Source organism: Myotis nattereri (assembly GCF_964212035.1).
Source record: "Myotis nattereri genome assembly, chromosome: 21".
Lineage (NCBI taxonomy): Eukaryota > Metazoa > Chordata > Mammalia > Chiroptera > Vespertilionidae > Myotis > Myotis nattereri.
Window position 1 is genome coordinate 3003943 of NC_138097.1, and position 17559 is coordinate 3021501.

Sequence of the window (17559 nt, forward strand, 5' to 3'; positions counted from 1 at the left end):
AGAGTCTTGGTCTCAGTATAATTCCACATTCAGAGGATGAGTTATGGTTGGTGTGCCCCCCCATTAGTTTTGCCTGTGCATGGAAGATCTTAAATGAGGTGATAATTTCTGGATTCTGGGGAATAGTGTGCTGCTGGGGTGTGTGGTTGAGGAACAGAGAGGTTGGGTGCCTGTGATCGTGTTTCTGCCAGACCATGGGCCAGGTTCCTTGAGTGGATGGGCTGAGGGAAGGCTGTAGGGATAAGAACTTGAATCAGATGGTATGGATGCTCAGCCATAAGGGACACATATAAAGACTGAGGCTGTGGATACTGTTGAGCCCAGCTGTTCCAGACGCCCCAAATACTGAGTGTCCTGTCCTCAGGAACTGGCATCTAGTGGAGGACAGCCCACAGAGAATGGACCAGGATACCTGAGACAGGTGACAGCAGCTGTAGGGGAAGGTGAAACCAGTGTTGGTCAGTGGGGTCTTCACTGAGGAAGTCTGGGAAGGAGGGTCAGGTTCCAGGTGGGAGCCTGCAGGGAGCCTGCCTTGTGCATTTGTGAGCTGTAGGGAGGTCACTGTGGCTGGTTTTATCAGCAAAAATCAAAAAGTGGTAAAAAAAAAAATAAAAATGAAATAAATGGTGGCCAAATAGGCAGAGGTTATTGTACATCTCATTCTGAGCCAGACTGGAAATACAACTAAATCAAAGTACATCCACCTGGTATTAACAAATTGGATGCAGCATATTTTACAACACGGAAGCGCAGAGGACACCAGAAGAATGGCAAGAACTAGGAAGTGGGCTTGAGAGTGACGGCCGCCAGGGGCCAAGGGGGTGAGGAGAAGCCTGTGTTGCCCCAAAGCTGTGTCCCTTCACGATTTGAGTAACACCCAGCTGTGTAAGGAAAAGCCACAGGGCAGCTAGCTGCCAGGGAAACTGGACCAAAGGCAAAAGCCCCGAAAGGCTGCCCCATGAAAAGCTGCCCAAACAGCATGGTGCTGGGGAGAGACCAAAGAGCAGTTTCATTGTTTTGGTTTTGCTTTGTCTTTGCTTTTATTCCCTAAATGCAGAACACAGGACTTTTCTATTGCAAACACTCCCTCAGGGCTTTGGGGCAAGGAGAGAGGCACAGACTTGAGGTGCCTGAGGAGAAGCTGGGGAGTGAAGCAGGGCGGGGAGAGGTGCCAGGAGTCCGTCATTGAGACATTCTTAACCTTCCAAACCTAAGCAGCCATTTCTCTCCTGGGTTCTATCCTTCCTTCCTCTGCCCCATAGTTTCATTCATTCCCTGGATATAAACTGTGTGGCCACACTCACCAAGTGCTGCACAAAAATGTCCCTAAATGTGGGTGCTGCCTGAAATCCCTATTTAGCTCATTGTGCATTTTCTCCCTTCCATTTGCATATATATATATATATATATATATATATATATATATATATATATACACACACACACACATATACTTTTAAATAAAGTTGATTTTTATTTTTTTAAATTTTTTTTATTGATTTCAGAGAGGAAGAGATAGAAACATCAATGATTGGCTGCCTCCTGCACGCCCCCTACTGGGGATGGAGCCCGCAACCTGGGCACAGCCTCTGCTGGGTCACTCCAGCACCAGCACAGTGGTGGGTTGGCAACACTGCTTTCCATAGTGCTTAGGAAGCTGGGCCGGGGGACAGGGTCGGAGGTGCAGGGCGTGCTTTTGGTTGTCTGCAACCTGAGATGTGCCCGGCTTTGTGATGGCTGTGGGTGGGGAGATGGGCACCACTCATCCGTGCTTATGGTCACTAACAGGCAACAGTGCTGCCCTCTGGCGCAATTGGGTAAGGGACGCTCCAAGAGGCGCCTATGGGGAAGCAAACAGACCCAGGGACCCACCATGGGAGGAAGAGGCCCATGGACTGCGGGGTGGTTCCTTCTGTCCCCAGGCGGTGCTCTGGGCGCCATCTGCCTGGAGTCCGGTTACTGCGTCTTTGTCTGATCTTTGATCAATATCACGCTTGCCTCCCTGGAGCGCTGAGCCCACTGTCACCTGCATTGAAAGCAACCATCTCCAGGCCTTGCTGGTGTGGCTCAGTGGATAGAATGTCAGCCCCTAGACTGAAAGGTCCAGGGTTCGATTCCTGTGAAGGGCGTGTACCTAGTTGCAGGTTCCCCAGCCCTAGTCCGGGTGTGTGCCGGAGGCAACCAATCAATGTGATTCTCTGATATCCATGTTTCTCTCTGTTTCCTCCCCTCCCTTCCACTCTCTCTAAAAATCAATGGGAAAATATCCTCAGTTGAGGATGAACTGAAAAAAGAATAATTATTTCCAAGGAGCCATCAATAGCCCGTTCAGTCCAACGGATAAGTAACCAGACTGAAGACCCAGCTCCCTCGGTGTGTCGCTGACAGTGTCATTTCGCACAGGGACCAGGAGTCTCCAGTCCATGGCCGAGGCCAGCCGCGGAGGGGCCTGGAGCAACCTGGTTGAGCCCCGTGTCCAAGCCTAACCCAGCAGGTCAGCATCTTGGAGGCATCTGACCTCCAAAGACCCTGAGGGCTCCCAAGACCTACCACCCACTCCTCAAAGAAACACCTCCCCCTCCAGCCTCCACCTCAAACAAAGAACTCCTCTTTCTGGGCCCTCAGCATATCCATTGGGATGGCCAAGGGCCCCCTGTTCCCTGGCGCCCACCCCTGGTGTCCTGTTTTCTCCAGGACAGAAGTCACCCAGACTCTCCTTTGCCTTAGCTCCCAGCTGCTTTATCCCTAACTTCATCCAAGTGAGGATTGGGCTGGGAACACACACCCCCATTCCTCAGTGTCCCCACATTCTCTTAGAGGGGGTGGACAGGAGCATTCTTCCTCTGAGATGGGAGAAAATGGGTCATTCGAGCCAAGGGGATGAAGGCAGCTACCCTGAGCATGAATCAGTATGGCTTGGCTGAGTGCTGTGGGCCTGACTGGGTGACTAGCCACCCTCTCCCCAAAAGGGTAGCTGGGTCAGGACTGGGGCACAGGCCCCCTTGTCCTGGGCAGGACGGCTTGGAACCAGCCCATCTGTCTTTTCTCTCCGTGTCCAAGAGTTGTTTAAATGAAACAGATTTGAAGAAACTTCCCCTAAACCAATCTCTGCCCTTTGGGATGGGAGTAACTATTTATATATTTACTTATCTAAGAGTATAGGATTGGTGCACAAAATTCATGCACTTGGAGGAAGGGGTCCCTCAGCCCGACTTTCAAGAGCCAGGCCAAGCCAAGGGACCCCACCTGCGCATGATCGGGCCGGGGAGGGACCACAGGTGCATATATGTTTCCCCAAGTTATAGCCGCTTGTTGTACGGATCCCTGTAGTGTTAGGAAGTGGCCCTTTTTTATCTCTTGTTATGGCCTGTTCTTTGAGGTCTGTTTTATCAGATATAAGTATTGCTACCCAACCTTTATTTTTCATTTCCATTTGCCTGAAAAAAATTTTTTTTTACCCTCCCTTCACTTTCAGTCTGTGTGAGTCCTTTGTTCTGAGGTAGGTCTCTTGTAGACAAGCAGATATATTGTTCAGGTTTTCTTATCCATTCACCTACCCTATATCATTTGATTGGAGCATTTAATCCATTTATGTTTAAGGTTATTATTGTACTTGCTTTTTGCCACCAGAGAAAAGATCATTAGGAAAGAGAAAAGAGAGCAAGAATAATAGCGAGGAATAAAAGAAAGAAAAAAGGCAGGAAGGAAGGAAGGAAGGAAGGAAAGAAGGAAGGAAGGAAGGAAGAAAAAGGAAAGAAAACACAACAAAACAAACCAAAAGGCACAAACAACAAACACTCAGGAAAAAAAAAATGGGGGTGGCAGAATCTGTAGATGCTGAGCTTAAATAAAGAAAATAAGGTTAAGGAATTGGATAAATAGGGGAAGGACAACAGTTTACAACAGAGGATGAAGAAAAGAAATGAGAAGGCAAAAAGAAAATTAAAAAAATAAAATGAAATAAAATTTTTTGTAAAGGAGATTAGAGGAGACAGCAGAAAGCCCTACATTTAAGAAGTGAAGCAAGTTAAAAAATTAGGAGAAGAGAAGAGCAAGGCAAGAAAGAAAGAAAATAAAAAGCGTAGTAAAGAAGAGGGGAAAGGGAGTAGGGCCAGGGAAGAGGAAATTAGATATATGAATAAATCAACAGAGATTAGAATAGTAATACATCAATACAGCAGATAAATTAGAGCCAATTTTAAAAAGGAGAAAAAAGAATATAGAAAAACTAAAATGGGTAAAAGAGATGAAAAACGGGAAGAAATAAGAAGTGAGAAAGAAAAAAATAATAAAAGTAAAAACAATAATAAAAATAAAAAAGTGAAGTGTCGTTAACTTCGGCTGAGATTTCATGCCCCATGGCTGCTGGTGTAGGACCCCACTCTTCTGTTCTGACTGCTAATTCTGGGCTTCCTGTTAGGTACTGAGGTGCTGGCACCTGTCAGTCACTGTTTTTTGGCTTTTAGCTCCCTGCTTGGAGCTTCAAGAGACCCACAGGTCCTCTGCTTGTGTCTGTCTCCACAGGACTTGGTTCAGCCAGGCAGGACCAATTGGCCCTTTTTGCCTGTCTGCCAGCTGTCAGGCTTAATGACTCAAGGATCTGTTTCTGACAGGGTTTTAGGTGGAGATGGTGCTGTTTCGCTTTCAGGGAACAAGATGGATGCTTATATCCTGACCCAGAACTGCTCCTCCACGTGTGTCCCAAAATATTATTTTGGCCTTGGTTGGTCAGAGCTCCTTAAATATATGCCAATGGGGTTGGCTGGCAACCTGGAGCTTTTATCATTCTGATTTCCCGAACAGCCGGGTGGACCAGCCCCTCTTCCAATCAAGTCACTGAAGACACTTTGGAATTATTCAGACCCATTAGCTTGGCCTCTGCCTTTGTTTCCTCTGTAAGCTCAAGATGCAGGGTGTGGCAGTAAGTATTCCCTTCCCTGACCCTACTGGGAGGGGCTAACAATTCTGTGGAGAAATGGCCACTTAGGTTTGGAAGCTTAAGAATGTCACACTCCTAGGAAAATAACCCAAAAAATCAGAAAGTATAAATGGACTCCTTTGTTCATAGCAGCACCATTGTATTTACAATCGCTACAACTGGAAACAAGCTAAATGCCTATCAGCAGATGAGTGGATTAAAAAATTGTGGTATAGCTGCCCTGACCAGTTTGGCTCAGTGGATAGAGCGTCAGCCTGTGGACTGAAAGGTCCCAGGTTTGATTCCGGTCAAGGGCATGTACCTTGGTTGCGGGCACATCCCCAGTAGGGGGTGTGCAAGAGGCAGCTGATCGATGTTTCTCTCTCATCGATGTTTCTAACTCTCTATCCCTCTCTCTTCCTCTCTGTGAAAACTCAATAAAATATATTTTTTAAAAAAAATTGTGGTATAGCTACATAATGGAATACTGCGCTTCTGTAAAAAAGAAAGAACTCTTACCATTTGCAACAGCGTGAATGCACCTAGAGACGTTATGCTAAGGGAAATAAGGCAATCAGAGAAAGATAAATATCATGATCTCATTCATTTGTGGAATATATGAACATTTATGAACAACATAAACTGATGAACAAAAATAGAGCCAGCATCATAGACACATTGAACAGACCAACCAAACTAAGGGGGAGGGCAGGGGAGGGAAAGGAGTAAAAGATCAACCGAGACCTTGAAAAGAGGGCAGCTGGCAGGACGGAGGTGAGGGATAGGAAGTGAGTGAGTGAGACTATGAAAGGAGAGTGTGTGGATGTGTGTGGTGTGTGTGTGAGTAAGGGAGAGGCAAATCCGGCAGGAGCAGCAGAGACTGGCAGACCAGGCTATCTAGGACAGAGAGAGACTACCCCTGCTGTGGGCACTCCCCGGACTGTGGGACTCAGCCCGCGCCATCTTGAAGGGGAGAGCGGCCTCTTCTTGGAACTCATCAGCACCACCACCCAGACAGGCCTTGGAGACTGCCCATGACCCAGCAGCCACTCCAGCCAAAATCCTGCTGCCCCACCCGCAGACTCACAGACCCTGGGATCTCCACCTCCAAAAGAGCACCATACCCGCAGCAGTAAGTGCAGCTTCCCCCTCCCCAGCAGCAGACCTCTGACACTCCAGTACGCAGGTCTCCGAGGCACACCACTCCATAGACTTCTCTTAGGAGTCACTGTGAGCCCACAGACACAGGCGCACTGCTCCCCAGTAGAAATTCTGAATTTCCTCTGCCTGAAAAACTGCCCACACACACCCAGCTCTGCAACTTCAGCACCAGGGCCCTCCAGCACCAGGGCCCCTCAGAGTACGTTATGCACTGCCACAGTTGCTCATTCCCCCTGAGCCCAACCATCCACAGGGCACTTTGGAAAGCCACAGTGAGCCTCTGCTGGGTCCGATCTTGGACTAATAGGGACGCACTCCGCTGGGCAGTAGAAATTCTGAATTCACCCTTCCTGGATGCCTGCCCAAAGACACCTCTATTAAGCATGCCAGGGCCCTTCAGAGTGCTTCAGTATGCCTGCACTAGCAAACTCACTGCGGGTGATCCTGTGTGCCACTGCTGGGAATGCGCGCCTATCCAACACAGGTGCATCAGCAAAAACTGAATTTCCCCGCCCCACAGCTGCAGAACTCTGGACACTACTGTTGCATGCTTTTCCAGTGTGCAGGTCTCCCAAGACCACCGCTCCACAGGCAGCCCTGGGGCCCCGCTGTGAGCCCCGCTGGATACACACTTAAATAAACAGGGTGCACTGCTGGGCTGTAGAAACGCTGAATTCCCTCTTCTGGGATACCTGCCCACAGACACTGCAATCCAGAGGCTCCAGTGCCAGGCCCTTCACAGTGTGTCAGTACACCCTGCTGGCAAACACCACAGGTGCCCCTGTGAACTGCCGCTGGGATCGTGTGTATCCAACCACGGAGGCAGCAGCAAAAGCTGAGTCTGCCCACCCCACACTATAGAACTCTGGACACCAGTCATGCCGTTCCAAAACGCAGGCCTCCTGAGCCCCACCACCCCAACGGACGGTTCCTGGGTGCCACTGTGAGCCCCGCTGGGCACGCGTGACTTCAACCTAGGGGGCATAAAGCAGCAAAAATTGGATCACCCCCTCCACGCTGCTGACTTCTAGACACCTCAGTTGCGCCTTTCCAGCTCACAGGCCTACATCAAGGGAACCCAAATAGCTCAAGTAGGGAGCTACACTAGACTACCCAGCCCAGGAGACCTGAGAGGTGACACCAGTAGCACCACACACAAAAGAAACTGGGTAGCAAAGCAATCGGAGCTACAATTAAAACATTACAGCAGCCGAAACCGGTTTGGCTCAGTGGATAGAGCGTCGGCCTGCGGACTGGAGGGTTCCGGGTTCGATTCCGGTCAAGGGCATGTACCTGGGTTGCGGGCACATCCCCAGTGGGGGATGTGCAGGAGGCAGCTGATCGATGTTTCTCTCTCATTGATGTTTCTGACTCTCTGTCTCTCTCCCTTCCTCTCTGTAAAAACTCAATAAAATATATTTAAAAAAAAAAACAAAAAAAAAAACATTACAGCAAAACATGGGAAGACAAAAAAGCAATCCACAAAGGAAAGAAAAGGAGGAATCGCCAGAAAGGGAGTTAAATGATATTGAGGCTACTGACTTATCAGAGAAAGAATTCAGAGTAATGGTTATAAGGATGCTCAAACGGCTGGATGACAAATACACATAACTCAATGACAATTATAAGGAGCTGAATGAGAATGTCACCAACATGAAAAGGAAGGATGTGGGAGGAATGCAAGAGATCCACCAAAGAATACATACAGAAGCAGAAAATGGGAGACATTGATAATATATCAACAATAAAAATATTATGTATTTTCGTAAACTTTAAAATAATGTAGCCCAGCTGGTGTATCTCAGTGGTTGAGCCTCAACCCATGAACCAGGAGGTTATGGTTCTTTTCATTTTATTTTTATTTTTTAAATTATTTATTAAGTATCACATATAATATGATATATAACTCCTTTTTCCCCCATTGAGCTCTGTCCAGCCACCCTCACACCTCAGCACATGCCCTTAGCCCCCATAGGGTCTCCTCATAGTGTCTGTGTACATTGGTTATGTTTATATGAATGCATATAAGTCCTTTGGTTGATTCCTTAACCCCCTCCCTCTCTTGAATTCCCTCTGAAGGTTGACAGTCTGCTCAATTCTTCTATATGTCTGAATCTATTTTTGTTCATAAATTTATGCTATTCATTATGTTCCACAAATGATGAGGTCATGTGATACTGGTTCTTTTCCTGGTCAGGGAGCATACATGGGTTGCAGGCTCAATTCCCAGTGTGGGGGTGGAGTCATGCATGAGGCAACTAATCAGCAATTCTCTCTCATCATTGATGTTATTATCTCTCCCTCTCCCTTCCACTCTCTAAAGTCAACACAAATATTTTAAATAAAGTATATATACATGTACATAGGCCATGGACATAGACTATAATGTGGCAATGGTCTAGAAGCATTGGAGGCAGGGTAGATGGAGAAAAGGGGGGATGAGTATGGGGGAAATTAGGAACATCTGTAATAGAGTCAGCAATCCTATATAATAAAGAGCTAATATGCAAATGGTCATCATGCCCTCATACCCTCGAGCCCTCACACCCTTGCACCCTCGTGCTGGGGCCATGGGACCTGAGGCTGGGCCAGGGGACATGAGGCCGTGTCCCCAGCCATGGCAGGGCTTGACAGGGGACCTGAAGCTGTGTAGCCCTGAGACCGGGCCTGGGGACCTGAGGCTGCACTGCCCACCTGGCAGGGCATGTTGGGGACCTGAGTGGACCTGAGGCTGCGTCACCTGCCACGGCGCTGGGGCCGAGGGACCTGAGGCCAGGCAGGGGGACTTAAGTCCACGCCCCACACCCTGGCATGGGGCCGGAGGATCTGAGGCTGGGCCAGGGGACCTGAGGACACACCTTCTGCCCTGCGGGGCTTGACAGATTTGGGGCCGGCTGAGTCTGGGTCTCTCACAATTTTGAGACACACACAGGTGGGCGCGGATTTGACTATGGATCCAGCAGCATGCCTCAGACTCTGACAGGAGGGAGATTTTCATATACATTTTACTAATTTTCTTTAGTCCCTAACACTTCTATTATAAAGGGAAAATAGCAATATTAAAATATTTCCTCTAATTAATTCCCTTTTAATGTGCACATATTTTTTGCACCGCACCACTAGTCTATATGTATAAAAAGGCATAATGGATATGTATATAAAGGCCATAATGATCTAACAACCAGTCACTATGAAGACCACTGTGGCCAGCTAACCAACCCCATCAGCGGGTGGGGCTGATGGCCAAACTCACGGCCCCTCCCCCTGCCAGCCCGCCCCTGATCGGATTCTCCCACCCAGATTAAGAGCAGGGTGTGCTGGCCAAATGTCCCCTCCCTTCCCCCTGGCCATATGTGTCCCTGATCAGCCTGCCCCACCACGATAGGCCTTCAGGCCCTCCCCGTGGCTGGCCTTCCCCTGATAGCACCCTCCTCAACCCAATAGGGGATGGGGCTGGGCAGCCAACCTCCTGCAGCCCCTCTCCCTGTCCAGCCCCAGCCCTGATCACCACCCCACCTCAATAGGGGGTGGGGCTGACTGGCCAACCTCCTACAGCCCCTCCCCCAAGCTGACCAGAACTCAGATGGGCCCCCACCACCCTGATCGGCCCACAGCCCATCCCTCTGGCCAACCCTCACCCTTGATTGCCACCCCACCTCAATGGGGGGCAGGGTTGGCTGGACAACCTCCTGCATCCAGCTCCCCCTGGCTGGCCACACCCCTGGTGGGCCCACAGCCCCACCTCTGATCATCCTTCCACCACAATAGGGGGCAGGGCCAGCCGGCCAACCACCCATGGCCCCTCCCACAGGCCACTGGTCCCAGATTGGCACCCTGCACCCACCCTATTTGGGAGCAGGGCCCACTGGCCCACAGCCCACAGTCCCTCCCCATGGCCTGCCCCACCCCCAAGTGGCCCCCAAGCCCAATTATGACTGGGCCCGCTAGCCAATCACCCACAGCCCTTTCCCCCAGTTGGCCCGCCCTGGATCAAGGGCACTGATCAGGCCCCGATCCAGGCGGGTGGGCCAGCACCCTCCCGCCATCTCCTGCTCCTGACAGGCCCAGCCCCAATCCACCCTGATTGAGGCCAGGACAGCAAGACCCTACCTATGCACGAATTTGTGCACTGGGCTCTAGTAAAAAATAATAGTGGGCACAGCTAGTGGCGTTCAGTGGTTGAGTATGTGCCCAGCAACCAACATATCGCTGGTTTGATTCTAGGTCAAGGCACATACCAGGTTGGAGGCTCCATCCCAGTGAGGGTATGCTGGAGGCAGTTGGTCAATGATTCTCTCTCATCATTGATGTTTCTTCTTCTCCCTTTCTCTCTAAGAAATCAATAAAGACATTTAAAAAATGAACAGTGTTAAGATTGGTTTGACTCAACAACAACAGTGATTGTGGGCCATCACGTTTTCTTCCAACTCTTGTAAGCAAAACCTTGTCCTTTTTTGTCTTCATACAGGATGTCCCAGGCATAACTTGTAGGGAACAGGAACCAGCCTGGAGCTGGTCTGCCTCAACTTGGCCTATAGTGTTTGAGTTCTTGACTTTATGCAGAAAAGATTTCACAACAGGAGTTCAGAGATTTCAAGAGAACATTTATTAAAAATGGGGATAATGAAAAATATCAAGGGCTTAGGATAGAACAAGGACCAGCAGAGAAACTAGGTGGGGCTCCTATGGCTCTCTAGAAACACTACTGTGAGCTCACTGGAGAATCAGAGAAAAGGAGGCCTTGAGCACAGGTTGAGGGGGTTCGCCCAGGGTGAGCTGTCCCTGCTCGTTGCTGCCTCAGTTGCAGGTCCAGCGGGATCCCTTAAAAGCTTAGAAGAGCCTGGCCGGTGTGTTTCAGTGGTTGAGTACTGATCTATGAACCTGGAGGTCACGGTTGCATTCCCAGTCAGGACACATGCTCAGGTGGTGGGCTGGATCCCCATTGTGAGGCATGCAGAATGCAGCCTATCAGTGATTCTCTCTCATCATTGATGTTTCTATCCCTCACTCATCCCTTCCTCTCTGAAATAAATAAACAATCAGGCCTAATTGAATACAATAGATCAATTAGTCTTAATTTATCTCTTTTAATAAACATAAGGGTAATTTTAAGGAGAAAAATTCTATTTCAATAGAAGTTATTAAAACTGAAATGTTGCCGAAACCAGTTTGGCTCAGTGGATAGAGCGTCGGCCTGCGGACTGAAAGGTCCCGGGTTCGATTCCGGTCAAGGGCATGTACCTGGGTTGTGGGCACTTCCCCAGTGGGGGATGTGCAGGAGGCAGCTGATCGATGTTTCTCTCTCATCGATGTTTCTAACTCTCTATCTCTCTCTCTTCCTCTCTGTAAAAAATCAATAAAATATATTTTTTAAAAAAAACAAAAACTGAAATGTTTTCTTTCCCTTCCACCAGACCTTTTGTTGTAACTCTTGCTATTTTAATTACTACAGTTTGTCTCTGCCAGGACACAAGCCCACCCCCTTCTGTGCCCAGGCCTCATCATCCCTGACAGACAACAAGGATCTCTTGGCTTTGAAATAAAACTCCGTCCCTCTTCAGCATGGAAGTAGTCAGAGGAACCACACCGACATCCATTTTCCCTGAAAGAATTCAGAGCCAGGATCCTTGAGGTAATATCTCAGGCAGTCAGACAGACATGAACAGAGCAAGGACGATGGGCCAACTAACGCTACCAAATGTAACTACGTCTTTCCACCTCTACGTATGGGAGACAGAGGAACTCCCCAGAAGCAAAAAGAAACTAGGCTACAGATAAAGCAGCCCAGGAGGCTGCCCTAAAACCAGTAGGGCCTCTACTGATTCTAGTGACTCTTCCAGACCCTGACCTACCCACCTCACCAGCTTACATGGAAAACCAATCTAGAAAAGCTGGAATCCTTAACCAATCTTTACTCAAGTTCTTACAGGCTTCTGGATTGCTTCACCCAGGAAGCAATCCAGAAGCACGTCCAAGATGCTCTGCCTGTGCCAAGTTCTCATCCAGTCCATCCTTTTCGCCCTGATGACTCTGTTTGGGTAAATAAATTTACCACCAAGGACTGACTCCTGCCTAGAGGGGACCACATGCTGTTATCCTGACCACCCCCAGCAGTCAAGGTCAGTGGAATCCCGACATGGCTTCAGGCAGCACAGGCAGAAAGATAAAACTTTCACATGCGCCAGATTATGAATTCTCTTTATAGGACTTAGTAACTGGAACCTCAAAGCTGAGTAAGTTAACGATGTTAACAACCCCCAAGAGTCAATGATTTGACTCATTTACATAAAACCAGTGGGGAATGAAGCATTGTAACCTCCATCTTGAATAAATAACTGCTGTTTAAAATTCTCTGCTATTAGTAGATAATCCCTTGTCCTGCAAACTCTGTCACTTTAAGACAGTCTCTTATTCTATAAAATGACTTTGTTTTTAGTTTAAATAAAATAAAAAGATAAACTAAACTGTCTGATCTTTTAAGCTAGTCATCCAATGTAATAGACTAATACTGATAATAATTCCCATATTCTTATGCCAAATACTAACTCATTATGTATTCAAGGTTACAACTGTTTGTAACAATAACTCACTGAGAATTCTTTGTAATATCTGCAAACAAAGAGGCTCAAAAAGTATAATACGGAAAACTTCCTGTATGTGTTGCTCAGAGATTTGGAAGACACCTCCCTCTGGGCCACGAGAAATAAGCCAATTAAGGCATCTTGTATCTCATTCACTGATTTACGAAAAAACATTATCAATAAATTAGTGTTGGGTGAATGAAGATCTACTTGTATTTGTTGTGCTTTTGTTGGTATTGGCTTCATTATAATTCTTTCTAAAATGTAACTTTCCCCTCGTTACAGTGGGGGTTGTTTTAGACAATGTACATTATTATGAAATCAAGGAAGAAGAAACATTTCTGTAAGTGTTGTGTAGTTATCTTTCTTGTTGGAGCTATGGTGGGGTAGGTGGCAAATGATTGCCCTCTTTCCCTTCTGATATTAGGACCTAAGAGTCAGGCAGATGGAGGTGAAATGACTAGCTTGGTTACTAACATGTCATAATGAATTGGAGGATAAGGTTCAGATGTGCAGCCACATTGGTCTTTGGAACACAATACAAGAGAAAAAAATTTTAAAAAATTGTATACTTGGAGAGAACCAAGATGGCAGCATAGGTAAACACCGGAAATTGCTGCCTCCCACAACAAATTCAAAAATACAACTAAAAGACAGAACGGACATTATCCAGAACCACAGGAAGGCTGGCTGAGTGGAAATTCTACAACTACAAGGAAAGAGAAAAGCACACTGAGACTCAGAGGAGGTGCGGAAGTGCAGAGGTACGGAGGTGCACGCGGCAAGGGTTGGCAACTGAGGACCCGGCTGTCTTTTTTTTTTTTTTAATATATTTTATTGATTTTTTTACAGAGAGGAAGGGAGAGAGATAGAGAGTTAGAAACATCGATGAGAGAGAAACATCGATCAGCTGCCTCCTGCACATCTCCTACTGGGGATATGCCCGCAACCCAGGTACATGCCCTTGACCGGAATCGAACCTGGGACCTTTCAGTCCGCAGGCCGACGCTCTATCCACTAAGCCAAACCGGTTTCGGCCCAGCTGTCTTTTTGAATCGGGAGGGAGTCACAAGCCCCCAACTGCTCTGAACTCCAGTTCTGGGTGAGCCTCTGGGGACCTAGACTCATACGGAGAAACTGGACTGTCTGGCAGCGGGCAGAACTTGGAACTCGAGGGCGGCTTTCTCTCAAAGGTGCTTGCAGCAATTACCTGGACACTGAGACGCGGGGCCCTTTAGGGCAGGGCTGAGGATCAGCCATAGCTGCTTGCTCAGCCCTTTGATTCCCTGAGACCCCGCCCCACCCAAGCTGTGGCAGAAGTTTTTGCATATGAATGCCCTGGCCCTTTGCAATCTGAAAATTACCTAACAAACTGCAGCTGGGCCAGACAGACCTGGAACTTCCAAGAGAAGGCCCAAGGCCCCACAGCAGCTTGCATTGCTTCACAGCTGGGCCTCATTTGGGCACCTCCAAACCCCAAACAAGGAAGGGAAATCTGCAGATCTCTTCGTAGCTCCTGCTGGGTAGCCTCAGGTAGAGGCTAAATTAGCACCTCCTTAGAGATCCAAGTGCCAGTGTACCCAGTGGTCAGAGTGGGACCGTCCAGATTACAACTCCTCAAATCCATAAGGGACACACTCAGGGGGCAGACTCAGTGAGCACCAAAGCTCCACTGAAGCAAGTCTTGCCTCATAAGGGTGTCTTCAGCAAAGTTCTCCCACCATAGACACAGCTGATTCTCACAGCCAATTGGCCTGGAGGTCAATTCCTCCCAGTGATACCTACAACAATCAAGGCTTAGCTACAACAAGACTGTGCACACAGCCCACAAAGGGGTGAGTGTTTGCAATAAAAAAGTCCTGTGTTCTGGGTTTATAGAATAAATGCAAAGACAAAACAATGAAACTGCTCTTTGGTCTCTCCCCAGCACCGTGCTGCTTGGGCCTCCTTTCATGGGGCAGCCTTTTGGGGGTTTTGCCTTTGGTCCAGTTTCCCTGGCAGCCAGCTTCCCTGTGGCTTTTCCTTACAGTTGGATGTTACCCACGTCATGAAAGGAGACAGCTTTGGTAAAACACAGCTTTCTCCTCACCTTCTTGGCCCACTGGCTGGCTGTCCCTCTTAAGCCCACTTCCCAGTTCTTGCCGTTCTCCAGGCATCCTCTGCCCTTCCTTGTTGTAAACTGTCTGCTCAGCTGCATGTAATTTGTTATTGCCAGGTGGATGTTCTTCAATTTAATTGTATTTCCAGTCTGGCTCAGGACGAGATGCACAAAACCTATGCCTATTCAGCAACCATTTATTTTATTTTTATTTTTTTTACCACTTTCTGATCTTTGCTGTTAAAACCAGCCAGAGTGACCCCCCCCCCCCCCGCCTACAACTCACAAATGCACAGGGCATGCTCCCTGCAGGCACCCACCTGGAGCCTGCCACCCCTTCCCAGACTTCCTCAGTGAAGACCCCACTGACCAACGCTGGTTTCACCTCCCCCCATAGCTGCTTTCACCTGTCACAGGTATCCTGGTCCATTGTGTACTGTCCTCCACTAGATGCCAGTTCCCAAGGACAGGGGACTGTATTTGGGGCGTCTGAAACAGCTGGGCTCAACAGTATCCACAGCCTCAGTCTTTATATGTGTCCCTTATGCCCACCCATGGCTGCTGACCCTCCATCCAGCCTGATTCAAGTTCTCATCCCTACAGCCTTCCCTCGGACACACACTCAAGGAACCTGGCCCATGAGCTGGCAGAAACACGTTCACCGGCACCCAACCGCTCTGCCCCCTCAACCACACACTCCAGCAGCACACTATTCCCCAGAATCCAGGAACTATTCCCTCACTGCAGGTCTTCCATGCACAGGCAAAACTTAGGGAGGTGGCACATCAACCGCAACCTATCCTCCGAATGTGGAATTATATTGAGACCAAGCCTCTCCTTGTGGAAACACTTGTATTGCAGAATGTTCTCACCATTGAAAACACACAGCACCGTCTCCTGGAGAACCCATGCTACCTCTAGGACTGGCTGTGCAATGGGGTGGGGGAGTGGCGTGCTATATTTTTAAAAAATTAAAGTGTAAAATCATCCCTAAAATGAAAAAAAAATTGACTCAAACACCAGTGAGCCTGAGGTGTGAGTGGGTTGGCTGGAGGCAGGATTTTCTACAGGTAAACTGATTTGGGGGTCCCTAGCATCACGGGGCTTCTCCCAAATACAGTAGGTTCATTTGCAGCAGGCCAGGTGCCTGGGGGAGGGGAAGAGCAGGCTGGAGGGACCACTGGATGGAGACAGAAGAGCCCTGGCCAGCACATCTGCGGCAGACACAGAACCCAAATCCCTCCCAGGGCCTTGCTTGGGCCTCCTCTCTGCCACACCCTGGGAAGGGCACAGTGAGCCCAGCTGCAGTGGGAACATCCCAGGAAAGGGCAGGAAAGAGTGAGCAAAGGAGGGCTGTACAGGCAGAGGCCCCATCTCAGGACACCAGGGTGAATGCTTGGGTTTTTTTGATAATCCTCACCTAAGGATATTTTTCCATTGATTTTTATACAGAGTACAAGGGAAGGGGGACAGGAAGAGAGAGACTGAGAGAAAAAAAAAATAAATGCCTTCTACATAGCCCCATAGGGGCAAGGATCAAATCTGCAGGTTAGAACCACAAAGTCACACAGTCTTTATTTCAAGGCCTTGGGCAGCAATGCAATATGACCAATATTGGTCAAGGAATTATTTTCTTGCATTATGCTATCCCTCCGAAATCACAGAAAGTTTTGGATCCACACAATATCTACATGATGACAGATCACAATCGTGCTTGAAAATCATCCCTGGAAGTGAATATAACAAATTAAAGGTACAAAAGAAAAAAACATCTTTACTAAAAGATCATAAACCAGAACAGAGGACAGCAAGCGGTTCGCAGGTTGGTGAATTAGAACCCGGAACAATTCATCACAGCATAATGTACGAACCACATGTCTGTGAAAGAGGCAGCACCTATTAGCTGAGGACGGGTGCCCTTGATGAACCGAGGTGCATTACCTCATCAGAGAGAAATGAATGAAGATCGTGTCAAGAGCTGGAGTAATCATAATGTTCTCAAGAACAAGTGAGAACACAGAATACCTTTCCCCTGAGCATGCAGGGGTTGGGACTGATACACACTCTTCAGGTGAGCCAGGTGGTAGAGGGGAAATTGTTACAGATAACCGGAATAAATCAAGCAATGCTCAGAGAGTTTGGAGTCACACTTTATTCACCGTGGTGGGCTTAGAGGAAATGAATTCAAATTCTAAGCAGAGCTACAAGCAGAACTTCCCTTTTTATTAAAGAGCCAGCCCTATGTGTGCTTAGTGGTTATCTCGCTGGTGGCCTTGAAAACATTACAGTTCTATCCAATTAAAAAATACACCTGGCATGGCATTGAGAGTATGGGTGTATCTAGTCTCTGGCCTACAAGGTCAGACAGCTAAGTTTATCTTCCTCATTATTCAAGCAGGCTAAAGCAGGCTAGAAAGCAAGGTTATTTTTTTTAGGATAAGAGACCGTCTAAAGAATGGCAGAGAATTCCAAACAGTAGTTTTACAAAATAGGGGTTAGCTTTCTCAAAATCTCTTCAGCCACAAATCAATCAGGTATTAGTTCTGGGCATCTTACCAAGTGCAATGCACCTCCGTCAAGCCTCACTTGTACCAGAAACGTAGGAGGAATCTAGCAGAGTGTATGTTCCATTAAAAAGGGGTTTAAATTCAGGAAAATAGGTCCCAAAGAGTCACCATCACTGTTGTTATTCTAAGTGAATACAATAAAACATTCCCCGCACATTTAACACTTCTCTCCAGTGTGAACTCTCAGATGTTTAATAAGACTATTTTTTTGGGTAAAAGACTTCCCACATTCAG